The sequence below is a fragment of the Mastomys coucha genome, unplaced genomic scaffold (assembly GCF_008632895.1).
Source record: "Mastomys coucha isolate ucsf_1 unplaced genomic scaffold, UCSF_Mcou_1 pScaffold3, whole genome shotgun sequence".
In the NCBI taxonomy this organism is placed as follows: domain Eukaryota; kingdom Metazoa; phylum Chordata; class Mammalia; order Rodentia; family Muridae; genus Mastomys; species Mastomys coucha.
Window position 1 is genome coordinate 38200156 of NW_022196909.1, and position 15886 is coordinate 38216041.

A 15886-nucleotide genomic window follows, 5' to 3' on the forward strand; every position below is an offset into this window, starting at 1 on the left:
GAACTTGATCAAAGATGAGGCGAGCCTTAAAGAGAGAAGTGACCCAGAAAATTGCACGCTTCAGTGAGATGTTCTTAGTTTCCTTGGATTTAATTCCCATTTCACTGAGAGAAATCTCTCCTTTGCACAGAAGCCTGTCTAAGATACAGTCTGTCCTGGAGGTTAATGTAAGTGTGTATATGTGTGCATATGTGTGTGTGTGTATAATATATGCATGTATATATAATATATAATATTTATGCATATATATGTGCCTGCATGTATGTATATATAAAATATGCAATTTATTGTTTCCTTAAGAATATCAGTCTCATCTGATATCAGTATCATCCATATTAACCAGATACCAGATGGCACTGTATGTAACTTCTCATTGATGATAACAGAGATACAGTATTGATGGTTGAGAAGTCTCAACCTGTTTATACAGAACTTAGTGCTTAATTTTGGGCTGAATGAGACTGCCTCGCTAAAGAAATGATGCACACTCTCCTTTTTATAACTTTCTTGGGTATTAAAGTGAATATTTATGACTCTGGCTACAAGTACAGAAAAGCAGTCCCGTTGTCTTTATGGTATAGTTCCTTTACACCATTAAGCTTTTCTCTGTAGGAAAAGCATGATTTGATTTATCTCCCCTTACCTGATTGTTGTTGTTATCAGTAGTTCAATTTTGGATTGGCAGCGTGTTGCTGTATTGCTGTGATACAAGATCTTACTTAGTGAGGCTGAAAACACAAAGGAACATACCATGAAACTTGTTACCAAGAACTTTTCCTGGAAATTGTGTTAAAGGATGCCAAAGTTGACCTTTGGCTTTAGAACACTTCAGAAGTTGTCTGGGGTTACCTGCCAGTGCAAGGGCAACTAAGTAGAAATAGCTGTTGGGAATATCAGATGGCAATTAGCTATTTGATCCTAGTTTTATTGTCGAAAACATCCTGAAAGAGACATTTTTAACCATTCATATTTTAAGAGATATCAAGCAAAGTCTGAAAGAGAGCAGACAAGGAGGTGATCTTTGCCTCCAGTGTTTTAACAGTGTTCTTGAAATCTAGTTCTAGCAGGAGTGGGAATACCCAGAGTTACCTCACTCCTACCTTTTACATTTCTAATCCTACATTTCCAAGAGAACCATAAATGTCTCCTAACAGTGACAGGAGACTAATCACAAAGTAAACAACAACAACCAAACCAAACCAAACCACAACAAAAACATGTGTTCAGACACTTAGGATGTTCCAGTCACAGTCTTGCTGAAGTAAATGATTAGCTCAGTGAGCTTGGAGAAGTCTGGCTCAGTAGGATTTTATGGATATCTGAATCTAAAAGTGTGCAGGCAGCAAAACTAATAATAATAATAATAAAAAAAAACACCCAAGGAGATTGGAGGGCTCCGCCCACATCCAACATGGCGCCGCAGGAAGGAAGTTCATCTGAACCTGTAATTAAAGCAGTATTCACTAATGACTGAACAATCATTAACAGGAGTAATGTGTGAGATTGTTAACAGGAGAGTGGATAAACAGAATAAGCAGCCACTCTTGCTCTGTGGTATGCAATTACATCCTTCCAGAGAAAGGCCCGTATGTGATTCAGTGGAGAAAAAAATACACCTCAGGATGTCTGTCAGAGTAGGCTTACACAACGATGCATTACATCGATCCAGAGAGGACATCTCAACTTCATTTCCATTACTGTCAAAAATAACAAGAATATTTACCTTGATTTTTATAACGGGGTCAACTGTTTTATGAAGAATAATGGTGATTTTAGTGGCCACATCGAATCTTGGGCTGTACTCACTAAATGATTCATCATCCACCCTAGGTTTCACTGGTGAATGATAAATTGTTTGTCTCTAAAATTTTTCTCAACTTTAGAAATGCAGATATGTCTTAGCATTAAAACTAGGTTATTTCATATTTTGTTAATGGGCTGTTGAAATCCTAAACTAGTTTGAAGAAGAAATAACTCAATTGCTAAGTTTCTAAAATGAAGAGTTCTGGTGGCTATTGTATGCTCATTGGTTGAAGATAATTAGAAAAAATGTATTCATATACCTATGTTCTCCTGAACAACCATTACATTTTAGGTACCATAAAAAAATGAACTATGTAGACTTCAACTTGTTTTTATTTTCGTAGTAGAGAGGATGAAAACCAGAGCCTTATCCAATGGGTTTTATTACCAATCCCATATAACTACTTCTTCACCACCCCATGTGTGTGCATGTATATGCATGTGTGTGTGTGTGTGTGTGTATGTGTGTGTGCATGTATGTTCATGTGTGTGTGTATATGTATGTAAAGATGGAAGATACTGTGCATAACCTGTTCTCACATGTATACTCTCATAAACAACAATGAAGTAATCAAGATTAAACTTTCTATAACCACAAATTTTCACAGACCTAGAAACAGTATTCAATCTAAATATATAAAATTATTTTTACCTACTATTCCTGTAGATATCTCTGTCTGTTTTAAAGTTTTATACATGAATACATACATACATACATACATACATACATACATACATACAGTGCTGTTCTTTGGATTATTTTAATTGATATAAAGTTGGTAAGATCATTACCTGGGCAGTGGTGGTGCACGCCTTTAATCCCAGCGCATGGGAGGAAAAGGCAGGCAGATTTCTGAGTTCAAGGCCAGCCTGGTCTACAGAGTGAACTCTTGGACAGCCCCGGCTACACAGAGAAACCCTGTCTCAAAAAACAAAAAACAAAACATAACAAAACAAAATCGGTGTTGCTTAATTTTATGAAATTTATTTCCATAATCATATTGACAAATTTGGCTACTTTAAAGTTTGCTGTATCATAAACAAAACTACTATGAACATTTTTATGACTATCCCTATTTGCTTCTTTTGTTCATGTACCACAGCCTGTAATTGATGGTTGATACATTGGGCATTTGTTTAGCTTCAGTAGACAGTATTTTGTTTCAAAATATTTGAATCAAAAAACAATTTCTGTCACCAATGCAGCATGGAATTCAATCATTCTTATAAGACATATTATTTTTGGTTACACACTTTTACTTATATCAGTAAAATATCTCAGTATCTTTTTATTCCAATTTTTCCAGATAAGATAATGTGATATAATTAGTCTAATTCACTTCGATATGGTTTTATTTTAAACAAATGATTCGAAGACTAGACTGTAGAGTGTCGGTAAATCTTCAGGCTGAGTTTTGGATAATAAAAGTTTCATAAACACCATAAAATAGTTTTATTGATTTGTCTCACTTTAGTTACAACCGCATAAAACTGTGTAGTTATGTTTCCATATCAATGAGTAATTATACTTTGTGGTATTCAGAGTGTATGAAGACTCAGTAAGTGATAATAAGAGAGAGAGAGAGAGAGAGAGAGAGAGAGACAGAGACAGAGACAGAGACAGAGACAGAGAGACAGGGACAGAGACAGAGAGACAAAGACAGAGACAGAGAGCCTACGGTGTTTTCTTATTAGACATAGGTCTTAAGATTTTTGGATATTATAAATAAGGCTGCTATGAACATGGTGGAGCATGTGTCCTTATTACATGTTGCAGTATCTTTTGGGTATATGCCCAGTAGTGGTATGGCTGGGTCCTCCGGTAGAGGCTCACAGCCATGCCTCGAACTGAATACAGGGTCCCCAGTGAAGGAGTTAGAGAAAGGACCAATGGAGCTGAGGGGTTTGCAGCCCCTTAGGACTAACAACAATATGAACTAAGTAGTACCCTCAGAGCTCCCAGAGTCTCAACCACCAACCAAGGACTGCACATGGAGGGGTCTGATTGTTCTGGCAGCATGTGTATAGTAGAGGATTGCAAATTCGATCAGCAATAGGAGGAGAGGACCTCAGCCCTGTGAAGGTTCTGTGCCCCAGTGTAGGGGAATGCCAGGGCCAGAAAGTGGGAGAGGGCGGGGTGGCAGGCATGGGGAAGTGGGAGGCAACAGGGGTTTGTTTTTGTTGTTTTTGTTTGTTTCTTTGTTTTTTGGAGGGGAAACTGGGAATGGAGAAATTTACATGTAAATAAAGAAAATATCTAAAAAAAAAAAAAAGATTTTTGGAAATTAATGTTGGATCTCATACATGCTAGATGAGCATTAAACCTCTTAGCTGAACTCACAGTCTCTGACAGATTGGGGAATTATACATAGATTAAGCACTTTTCTGAGAATTTTATCTAGATAGTTAAACTTTTGACATTGCATACCTAGTGCCAAAAGTCTGTGAAATTCCTGTTTTCATATACAAAGAAATGATTGGACAACTCAGGAAAACAATGAACAGATTGGAGATGCCATGGCAATAGTAAAGCTATTTGCAGCATAACTTCTAATCCATTCAAAACTACTCACCCTTCCAGTGCTGGATCCACGTGTGCCTGACCTTCTGTGCTCACAGTAGGGTTGTGTATACTCAGCGAGGCAGACTTTTCTAACAGAAAAACTGATTTCACAGATAACGCTTTGATGGTTAATTTATTATTGACAATGACACAGTGTTAGGAATCGCAAAGATTTGTTTGAACTGAGGCTGTAACTACAAAAGAAGTGGAGGATGATGGGACTGCAGCTGTGCTCACATCTTCCCTGAGATCAGTGCCCATTCCTGAATTTTAGAAGCAACCATTGTCTATCTTAGCTTGTGTTCTGTTTGTGGTAGCAAATTAATACCCACCATAATATTGTACTTATTGCTTATTTCCACTAAGGTACAGGTTACAAGGACATCTTTTTCATCTGCCCTCATATAAATCTAGGACACTGGGAACTTGATCATACTTGAGCATCTCTTAGGAAGGGAACAGGATGATACTTGGGCATCTCTTAGGAAGGGAACAGAATCATACTTGAGCATCTCTTAGGAAGGGAACAGGATGATACTTGGGCATCTCTTAGGAAACAAGCAGTTGGATGTAATATGGCACAAAAACTCAATAGCGGTAGAGAGACTGAAGAACAGGAGAAAATAAGGAATGTCTTAGGCAAGGAGAAGGACAAGCCAGGGCTGTTGACTATTTTAAACAGAAAAAAAAAGGTATTGAAAGAAAGGTACTGAAGGACCCTAACTTTAACAAACAGATGCTATACTGCTTGAGAAATAGTCTCACAGTGACTGATATGACTGAGTAGTGTCAGTCATATACTACCTGTGGAAAATGGGGAAATGCCAATAGGCTATGTAGGCACATTAAGAGATATAGTAGCATAACTGTAATACAGTGATTTGTAAAATGAATAGAAAAAAAAGTACATTTAAAATGCTTCTGATGTGGTGGTTTCTAGCACTTGAATAACACACCTTTACAGCTCTTAATTCTTTATCCATCTTAAAAGTCAGTGTTTAAAAAGGAACCCAGAAGATGCTCCAACATGTCATAAGGACACATGTTCCACCATGTTCATAGCAGCCTTATTTATAATAGCCAGAAACTGGAAACAACCCAGATGTCCCTCAACAGAGGAATGGATACAGAAAATGTGGTACATCTACACAATGGAGTGCTACTTAGCTATTAAAAACAATGAAGTTATGAAATTCTTGAGAAAATGGATGGACCTGGAAAATATCATACTGAATGAGGTAACCCAGTCACAAAAGAACACACATGGTGTGCATTCTCTGATAAGTGGATATGAGCCTAGAAGATCGGAATACACAAAGTACAAATCACAAACCACAAGAAACTCAAGAAGAACGAAGACCAAAGTGTGGATATTTCGTTCCTTCTTAAAAGGGGGAACAAAATACCCATGGAAGGAGTTGTAGAGACTGACTATGGAGCAGAGACTAAAGGAAGGACAATTCAGAGATGGTTACACCTGGGAATCCTTCCCATAATCAGTCATCAAATCTAGACACTATTGTGGATGCCAGCAAGTGCTGGATGACAGGAGCCTGATGTAGCTGTCTCCTGAGAGGCTCTGACAGTACCCGACTAATACAGAAGTAGAGGCTCACACCATCCATTGAACTGAGTACAGGGTCCCCAATGAAGGAGCTAGAGAAAGGAACCAAGGAGCTGAAGGGTTTGTGGCCCGTTAGGACTAGCAACAATATGAACTAACTAGTACCCTCAGAGCTCCCAGGGACTAAAACTCCAACCAAAGAGTACACATGGTGGAACTCATGGCTCGAGCAGCATGTGTCTAGCAGAGGATGGCCAAGTCAGTCATCAGTGGGAGGAGAGGACCTTGGCCCTGTGAAGGTTCTATGCCCCAGTGTAGAGGAATGCCAGGGCCAGTAAGCAGGAGAGGGTGGGATGGTGAGCAGGGGGAGGGGGGAGAAACAGGGGATTGTTTTAATTTTATTTTATTTTATTTTTGGAGGGGAACCTGGGAAAGGAGATATTTAAATAAAGGAAACATCTAATAAAAAAAATATAGTAGAAATACATATTAGACAAAGCCTATCAGGAGCTGTGGAGATGGTTCCATGGGTAGGAGCAGCAGTCCTCTCACAGAAGACTGGCGTGTGGCTCCTAGGACCCAAGTTGAGTGCTTCACAACCACTTGCAGCTCCAGTTCCAGGGGATCCAATACCTTTTTCTGGCCTCCGTGGGTTCCCACAATCTCATAAGCATGTACATATGCATACACACAACTGAAGTATGTTTTTGAAAGACAAATTTTTTAATTGTCTTTTATTTATCTATTTATTTTTTACACTCTGGATTTTATTCCCAGCTCCAGGTCCACCCTCCAACTCTTCCACATCCCATTGCTCCTTCCCACCCCCTATCTCCACAGGGATGTCTCCACCCCACCCCCACCCAACCATAACTTTAAACTGGCAGTCCTCTGCTATGTATGTGCTGGGGGCCTCATATCAGCTGGTGAATGCTGCCTGGTTGGTAGTCCAGTGTCTGAGAGATATTGGGGGTCCAGCTTAATTGAGACTGCTGGTCCTCCTACAGGGTTGCCCTCCTCCTCGGCTTCTTCCAGCCTTTCTCTAATTCAATCACAGGGGTCAGCAGCTTCTGCCCATTGGTTAGGTACAAATATCTTTTAATCATTAATGCAACCATTTACTGTATATAGCAAAAACTGAGCAGAATCTGTAAGAGATCAAAATGAAAGGACTTCCCTAAACTTTGACATTATCACCCATTGAAAAGCATAGAAAGACCTCTTCACCCATTCTTCAGAATCAACCCTAACTAAATGCATGGCTCTACCACACTGTAGTTGTGTGGAGTCTTTGTTCCTCTGTCACCCTATCTGGGATGTATAATTATTTTCATCTCCTCAGTAAAAAGCATAACACATCAGTCATCACAACAGAATGCAGAAGAGAAACTGAGGACTGTGTGTGTACATGGCCTCCCTGGGATATGTTATAGACATTTATATCAAAGCAGTAATTTTGACCACATGGGCTGGAGACATGGGCGGTTCCCCTTCTTTTAAGTTTACAGAGGTCACGTGTCTTTTGATTACTATCTCACTGTCCTCTGTGTTCCCCATCCTGTATCACTGAGTGATTTCCTCGTGTCACTGAACATAGATTTTTTCTGAAAACCTAAAAGAAAATCCTGTGCTTCTCTCCAGTGAATCCACAGTTTACTTATGGCTTTTCTGCACAGCTATTCTGCTGATCTGTTATAAAAGCAGTACTAACAGTGGTAGTGGCGATGTCAATTAATGGTTACGAAGCCTCCCTAGATGAAGGTTCAGGTGATTGACACGTGTCAGTTTATCTATTTCTCATGTAAGGTGGAGTCCCACTTAACAGGTCTGGATGATGAAAGCCAGAAAGGAGAGGCTAAACCACACCCAATTACAGATACCTTTCCATTGCAGAGATTTAATTTTTTTTTCTGATTTTTTGAAACAGGGTTTCTTTGTACAGCCTTGGCTGTCCTGGAACTTACTCTGTAGACCAGGCTGGCCTGGAACTCAGAAATCTATCTGTCTCTGCCTCCCAAGTGCTGGGATTAAAGTTGTGCTCCACCACCACCCAGGACATTTAATTTCAAGTGGAAAAATTTCAGAGTCTGTGTCCTTAGGGATTATGTACGCTGTAAGAGCGGAGTGTGCATATTATTATGCATATGTGAATGCAGAAACATGTCTGTATGACCATTTGTATAAGACTGCGTGAGTGTTTAGGGTGTCTGAGTGTATATGGGAAAGTGTGTACACGTTGGTGTATTTATGAATGAGTGCTTGCACATGTGTGTGGTTATGTATAAATGAGGGTGTCAGTTTGTACAAAGTGTTTGCATGGTAGTGTGTGTGTGTTTGTGTGTGTGTGTGTGTATGCATGTGCCTGTTTGTGTGTGTGCCTGCCCCTGCACCTGGGAATGAAGGCTTGACAGAGGTGTATTCCTGTGGTAGACAAAGAAATGTGGAACATAATAGTAAACTGAAACTTTGAAATCAGAACCTGGAGCTATTAAAAGAGAAAGACCTACTTCTTCATCTCTTAGTTTTGTTTTGTTAAAACTTTAGAAAACTTGGTTTCATGTATCTCCACTTCAAAGCAGCAAAGACATTAAAATGGAAAGGTCTTTAGAACCTTATTTCAAAGTGACATTGAGTTTATAAATAAAAAGAATTGTTAAATTTGCTGAATGAATTGTCTTGGGATATCGCATCTTTATTTGTTCATCCATTCATTGTCTTCAATGTGACATTGGTTTCTCTTCTTCCTGTCACATGGCATGATTTTCATCAGTCTTTTATGTGTTCTGGGGTTCACTTAAGGAGTTCCCACTGATTCAGTCAGCATTGCTGATGACCCCCAGTAAAGCCACATCCCAATCAACACCACCATAGGGTGTTCTGATGAAATGTCTTCAAAGCCAATGTGCTACTTTTTCAAATTACACTTTCTTAGCTTATTATGTGTTTTTCTTCGACCTGCTATCCTCCGTGCTATAATTTAAGAGCAATGCCATCAAAGCCACTTTGACCACAATGGTCTAAGACAAGCTGCACAAAATTCTGCCGCATGCACGTTAAGCGAAAATAAGTCAAACATTTTCACCAGGGCACCAGGGATGTACAGTTGGAAGCATCATCTGAACACTCAAGGCAGAGTGAAGAAAAAGTTCAAGACCCATGTGTCTATGACAGAATCTTATTGACCGACCGAGATCATTTTGTATTTTAGGAAACATGGAATCAAAATGCTAATTTAAATTAATCCAAATTAAATTTATTTTTATGGCAATTTTTACCATGAGGAACAAACAAACGAATTTCGGCTCTATTGCTTTGCCGTTCTTGCAGTTTCTGTCCTACTGAAAATATAAGCTCTCCTTGTTACTCACAGCCTTAGGCTTATCCCAGTTGCCTCACTGATTTTCCTCTGTGACGTAGGTCTCATGTGACCAGTTTTGTCAGTCACCTGCACCCTGAGCGATGGGTGGCTATCTTCCCCAGTTCTTAATTATATACTTTAATTTTACTGATGTACATATTGGGACCTATACATTAATGTTTCCCAAAGGCATAAAATTCAGTTTCCTTAGGTACAACTTCCAGGACCTGATCCTTCTCCATTCTACAAGTCATGTAAGTGGAGTTGAAGCACACTCTTACAGAGTTATCAACTTCACTGCACACCTTCCTGGCTTTTGATGTTCATGGTTTCTGATTTCATCTCTCTTCACACTTCATCTCATGGCCTTATTTCTTTCAAATTTCTATCCAAACTCTTGGTGTTCATGGGGACTGTCTTCTGGATTCTTCCACATTGGGTCGTTCCCTGAATTGCTTCAGAATTCTACAATGTTCTTTGGATATTCTGCACAATGTATATTTATTTGCATGTGAAGAAGAACGCAGCCTCCCACACTAGCAAGCTCTAATGGGCTTGATGGAGAGATGGAATTTGTTGATTATTTATTGAATATTGTAGACAGGCTAGCTCACATTTAAGGTTCTGAGGATTTTGACTGGCAGTATTTGATTTAAGTGAAAGTATAAATTTTAAGCAAAGATATAAAAATAAAAGTAAGCAGTTTTGTGTTGTATTGCAAGGGGTTTTAGTGCTAAGGATCCAACCCAAAGCTGGCAGTCAGGCAGGCAAGCAGTATACTGCTGAACTACGTCTGCAGTACCCATATCATTACAAAATAAATTCATATTGTGACACAGAATAATAGTTCCACGAGATTTCATTACAGAAAGTAGGACTACTGTGGTACTTCTGTGACACGGATCTTCTGTTTTCTGTAAAATTGAATATTTTCGTGCTCAGGATGGATTGGCAAAATATCTTATCTGTGGGAAATAAGAACATTTTAAATATAGAAATTCATGTTTTGGACCACGAACTCTCCTTTCCATAAAAGCCAATTTCACTTGGATCCAAGATATTGTTATAGTTTGATATGAGCTACAGAGAAGTGAGTATCAGTTATCTATGCTAAGGAAGAAAATTTCAATTTAAGAGAGGAATAGTAAATGCTGAAATTTAAAAAAAAAAAGTCTGTGCTTTACTAAATAGAAGATGAAGATCTATAGATAAGCAATAAGGTGGCTCCATCCTACAGGTTACTCGGTCAAATTCTGCAAAATTCAAGTCTATATGACATGTGTGGCACAAAATATTATATAGTAGATACAAAGTAATTGATAAATTGTCAAAAGTTGCAATTTTAATGTTATATTTTTGAAGTTAGCCACCACTGTGATAGATTTGGTAAAACTTTTAAATTTCCACGTTTTATTCTATATGTAAGGGTCTTTTCTCTACATATACAAATGTGCACCAAATATTTCCAGGGCCCACAGAGATTAAAAGAAGCTTCAGAGCATCTGAGCTATAGTTATGAGTGGTTATGAGCCACTTCGTGGATGCTGGGAACCAAACCCAGGTCCTCTGGAAGAGGAGCCAGTGCTCTTAATTGCTGGACTCATTCTGCATCCCCATTGATGCTTAGTTTTGAACATCACCTTGGCATAATCTAGATTCACAAGGGAAAAACATCTCAATGAAGGATTGTCTCTGTCGAGTTAGCTAGTGGACATGTCTGTGGGAAGATTTCCTTTTTATTTTTTTTCTTGGATATTTTCTTTACATTTCAAATGTTATTCCTTTTTCCAGTTTCCCTCCCTCCCGGAAACACCCTATCACTTCCTCCCTCCCCCTGCTTCTATGAGGGTGTTCTGCCATCCACCCACCCACCCACTCCCACCTCCCCACCCACTCCCACCTCCCTACCTTCCATTCCCCTACACATCAAGTCTTCATAGGACCAAGGACCTCTCCTCCCGTTGATGCATGATAAGGCTATCCTCTGCTACATATGTAGCTAGAGCCATGTATACTCCTTTGTTGATCATTCAGTCCCTGGGAGTTCTGGGATGTCTGGTTGATTGATATTGTTGTTCTTCCTATGGGGTTGCAAACCCCTTCAACTCCTTTCTCTAACTCCTCTATGGGGGACCCTGCACTCAGTCCAATGGTTGCCTGGGAAGATTTTTCTTTAATTGAGCTCCTTGAGATGGGACTACCCAGCCTGAATGTGGGTAGCACTATTCCATCATCCTGGGGTCCTGGGCAGAGCCAGAGGCAGGAAAGAGAGCTGAACAGTAAATGCAGGTATATGCATTCCCACCCTCTGCTCTTGGATATGGAATTGTGCCAGACTGTTGAGGTAATCTGACGAGCTTCCTTAAGTCCCAACCTTGATTTCTGCACAATGACGGACTGCTGCTTAGAACTGCAAGCCAGATAAGCACTCTCACCCTAAGGGTTATTTTTGTCAGAGCAGTTTCTCACAGCAATCTTAAAAACAACCGAACAACTAGGACATCTACAAATACATCCATAAGATACACCTCGTGAAGTGTCACCTACCGAATTAACCATGACCTTCCGTGCGTCTAAATCATGGAAGAATGCAAGAACAGCGGGTGACCACACAGACACACGTTGGCACACATGCATGCAATTGACATTGAAACAGGCTTGATTCTTGATTTTTCCTTCTTTGATACTGTCAGACTTCTCTAAGTCTTTTCCTGAGTTTAAATAGTTTCGATACAGATCGTATGTGTGCTGAGGAACTAAAAGCAACTGCGCAGATATCCATGACTCTTTTGTTCCTCTGTTCCTGACTACAAGTGCGACTAATAAGCTGAATAACAACAATTAAGGCACGCCCATAGCCCCAGTCAAATACAGAGTGACAGGGATTCCTGTGTGGAGGACGAGCTCCTGGTGCTTATGATTTCTCTGATTTTGCTTATTTGCATAAAACGTGGTTTTGCTGACCCTATGTATCTAAAAGGTTTGAAAACACACAAAGCAATCACCGTCTCTCAAAAAAGAAAGTGTGAGAATGAATAAAGAATTTTCTCAAGTAGAGATAACCTAAAATAATTACCTCTTTAAAAGAAGCATATATTTAATGTCTGCACTTATCTGAACATGCACAGGCCTTCCTCTTCCTTTTGCACCTCTGATTTTTTTTTTTTTTTGCATTCTAACAATACCATGAATATTATGTGAGAGATAGTGTTATATTCTGTATAAGCTCTCTCAGCAGTAATGAGTGGATGCGTGTTCTTGAAGTGTGATTCCCATGGGACTATTGTAGCACCCGGGGTAGCCAAAGGCCATTGAGACTTCAAAGCAACCCAGTAATGAATCAGCACCCAGGCCCTCTGGAGTGGCCACGTGCAAAGCATAATCACTTTAACTTTACTCTCAGAAATGCCTTGATTTTAATCCTTTTCCATCACAACACTGCTCTCTCAGGAGCTGCTTGTGCTGTTCTGTGCCTTAGCTTATACTTAGCCCACTGTGTAAGCCAGAAAGGAAGCCCTCTCATGATCTCATGGGATGAGTGAGCACGTGTCTTTAGGGAAGAATGTTGGTAAGTAATTATGGCAGCTAGGAGATCATTTCTTTTGCATACTCAAGGAAAATTCATGTGCTGAAGAAGAAAACACAGGTTTTGTTCATCTATCACTGACAATTTCTGTTTAGCGATGGTCTGTAACAATTCTAGTAGGGATAATAATAATAATAATAATAATAAATATTAATAATAATAAATAAGAGCTAAAACGCTTTTCATCAATTCATTGTAACATATGATTTTTTCCTCTTTATCAAAACAATCCATAACACTGAGATGGTAATGGTAATGATGTATGATACATTTTTTCACCAAAATTTAGATAGAGGGCCTGGAGAGAGCTGCTCTTTTTCAGAACTCAGGCTCTCCTCTCGGCACCATTATGGCAGCTCACAACCGCCTGGAACTCTAGCTCCAGTGGATCTGACTCTCCTGGTATCCTCAAGCGCTGTACTCATATCCACATGCCCACCCCTACACACACACACACACACACACACACACACACACACACACACACATACAAGAGAGAGAGAGAAAGAGAGAGAGACTTAAAAGTCTATGTAAATCTTGAAATAATTGGACTTAAAAGTACATTTGTCTTTTTAACTTTTTGTGGTGTTGATGGTGAAGCCAGAGTCCTATACGTATCCTATATAAACACTGAACAGGAATGAGCCCCATCCCCTACCTCAGAGGTAAGGCTCGTGGTGTCTAGTTACATTTCTGGGTGAAAATCAAACTGCCACCAAATGGTACGTTTTTAAGAACTTATTCTGTCATTCCTCACTAGGGCCAGCCAGCCAGCCAGCAAGGTTTTCAGTGGGAAGTGCATTCTCATATTCTAAATACAAAAAAGAACCCAGAACCCATTTGACAGCACGTTTGCCCTGGAGCAAATTCCAAATAAGCTGATTCACAATTTCTATATTCAAATATTTTTCTTTTCAATAATTTAGTTATTTTTATTCACTTTACTTCCAAATCATAGCCCCCCCCCACTCTCCTCCCAGCACACACTTACAAATCCCTCCTTTCATTGTCCCTCTTCCTCTTCTCAGAGAAGGGAACCAACCCCCCCTTGAAAACCACCCCACCCTGGGACATCTATTTCCAGCAGGACTAGGCTGAGTCCCAACTAGGCAGTTCAGGTGGGGGGAGAGGGGTCCAACTGCAAGGAAGAGAGACCAAGACAGTCCTTGATCCACTTATAAGGGGGTTCATAGGAAGACCAAGCTACACATTTGCTACAAATGTGGGTCTCTGTATCTCTTTCTATTAGGTGCTGGATGAAGCCTCTCAGGAGACAGTTATGTTAGGTTCCTGTCTACAAGCATAGCAAAGTATCATTAATAGTGTCTATGGTTGGCTCTCTCCCATGGGGGGTGTCTCAACTTGGGGCAGTCATTGGTTGGCTGCTCCCTCAGTCTCTGCCCCATCTTTATTCCTGCACATCTTGTAGCCAAGACAAATTTTGGATTGATGGTGTTGTGGGTAGACTGATATCCCCCTCCCTTCTCTGGAAATCCTGCCTGGCTACAGGGTGGCCACTTCAGTCTCCATATCCCCCTCTGGTAGGGTTCTTCACCTAGAGTCACCCCCACGAAAATCCCTATATCCTCCCCTCTGCCAGACCTCCAGGCACTCCCAGAGATGCCTCCCATTGATTTCCATTCTCACTCTCAGCCCTCTCCACACCTGATCCCCATCCTAGCTCTCCTACTTGCCCCCTGCCCTACCCAGTACCCTGTGTCCGTCCATGTCCGATGACTATTCAGTATCCCTTACTTTTCATTTGGGGTTGTACGATGGGTTCTTCATAGTTTGTAACAATTCATTTCAAGCATGAATACCATGTGCAAGTAAATAAGCAACTCATACTCTGTACAGAGCAAATTTGTTTTTAATGAGACAATGATCTGTAACTTTCTCTTTAGGATGATGGAGGTGTCCTTCTTTACAAAAGGCTGAGGTCCTGACCCGGTGAGGACAGAGGGACAAGACAGGAAGGTGAGTAGTGACGATGGTTCCTTGGATTTGTAACCTTCATGTACTTTTTCTCCATCTCAGAAGAAAAACACTACACTGGCCAGTGTTTCCCATTAAATTTATTCACTGTGCCTAGAAGTTAATTTGGGAGTGCTGTTGAAAGATCTTTAAGTAGATTTATTTTTATCTGATTCATCTAAAGCCAGAAAGAAGAAAAGGGAGTTAATCAGAGAGTTTACCAAACTTTCTCTACAGGAGTGAAATATCTCCTATTGTACATTTAGAATAAGCAAACCTTCTACTCCGTTTAGATTTATTGTTCTCCATTGATTTGGTCATTCTCTTGGAGCACATCCCAGTGGTAACGTAGGAGAAGCCTTGCATCTATCAAACAATGTCAAGGAACTGTCAGGTCTGCTGTTTCTTTTGAAGCTGGTCATTCAGAAAACCACAGCCAAGTGTTACAGGCCCAATGTTGACATTTTTCTGGATGAAAATCAATTTGCTGTTATGTGTTTCTGAAGTGCAGCCCATGATTCAGTTGTAGGCATGGCCTTGGAATTTTAGAATCACAAAATAGGAATTAAGATAACATTTCACCTACAACAGCAGTGGTGAGAGAAACAATCTATTCATCTCATGATCATTTAAATAAAGAGAAATAGAGTAAGGATAGAACCTTTTATTCTCTAGTGGCTCAAGTAGAATAGGCAGGATTTTTCTGGAGGTATCTACTATGTAACAGGCTGAGTTCTCATGTTCTTACCACAGAGTGTTTATGATATTTGAGTTTATGCAGACATTAACTCATTATATTAAAAATCATTCTTTGTGGTGCATACAAGTATAATTTGTTATTTTACAATAAAAAAACTAAAAATTCGCTTTAAACATCTTTTAAAGTCACCAAATTTAATAGTTAAACATATGCTGCCTATTATACAAATGAATCCACCATTGATGAGAATGATATTTTGTAGGAGAACTGATAAAATTTTGAAGACAAAGACTTGAAATAATTTATCTCCAATCATAAATCCAATTTAAAGATCTACT

At 39.7% G+C, this 15886-nt stretch overlaps 1 protein-coding gene across 13 annotated transcripts in view; it reads left to right on the forward strand.

Annotated features, from left to right (window-relative positions):
- The window catches only part of Pcdh15 (protocadherin related 15), a 1206525-nt gene that overhangs the window by 98034 nt on the left and 1092605 nt on the right, over window positions 1-15886 (forward strand). For all 13 annotated transcript variants that reach the window (XR_004112186.1, XM_031346915.1, XM_031346916.1 and 10 more), the window contains exon 2: window positions 14779-14851. The gene's annotated coding sequence lies outside the window, so the exon portion shown is untranslated. The remainder of the gene's footprint in view (window positions 1-14778; window positions 14852-15886) is intronic.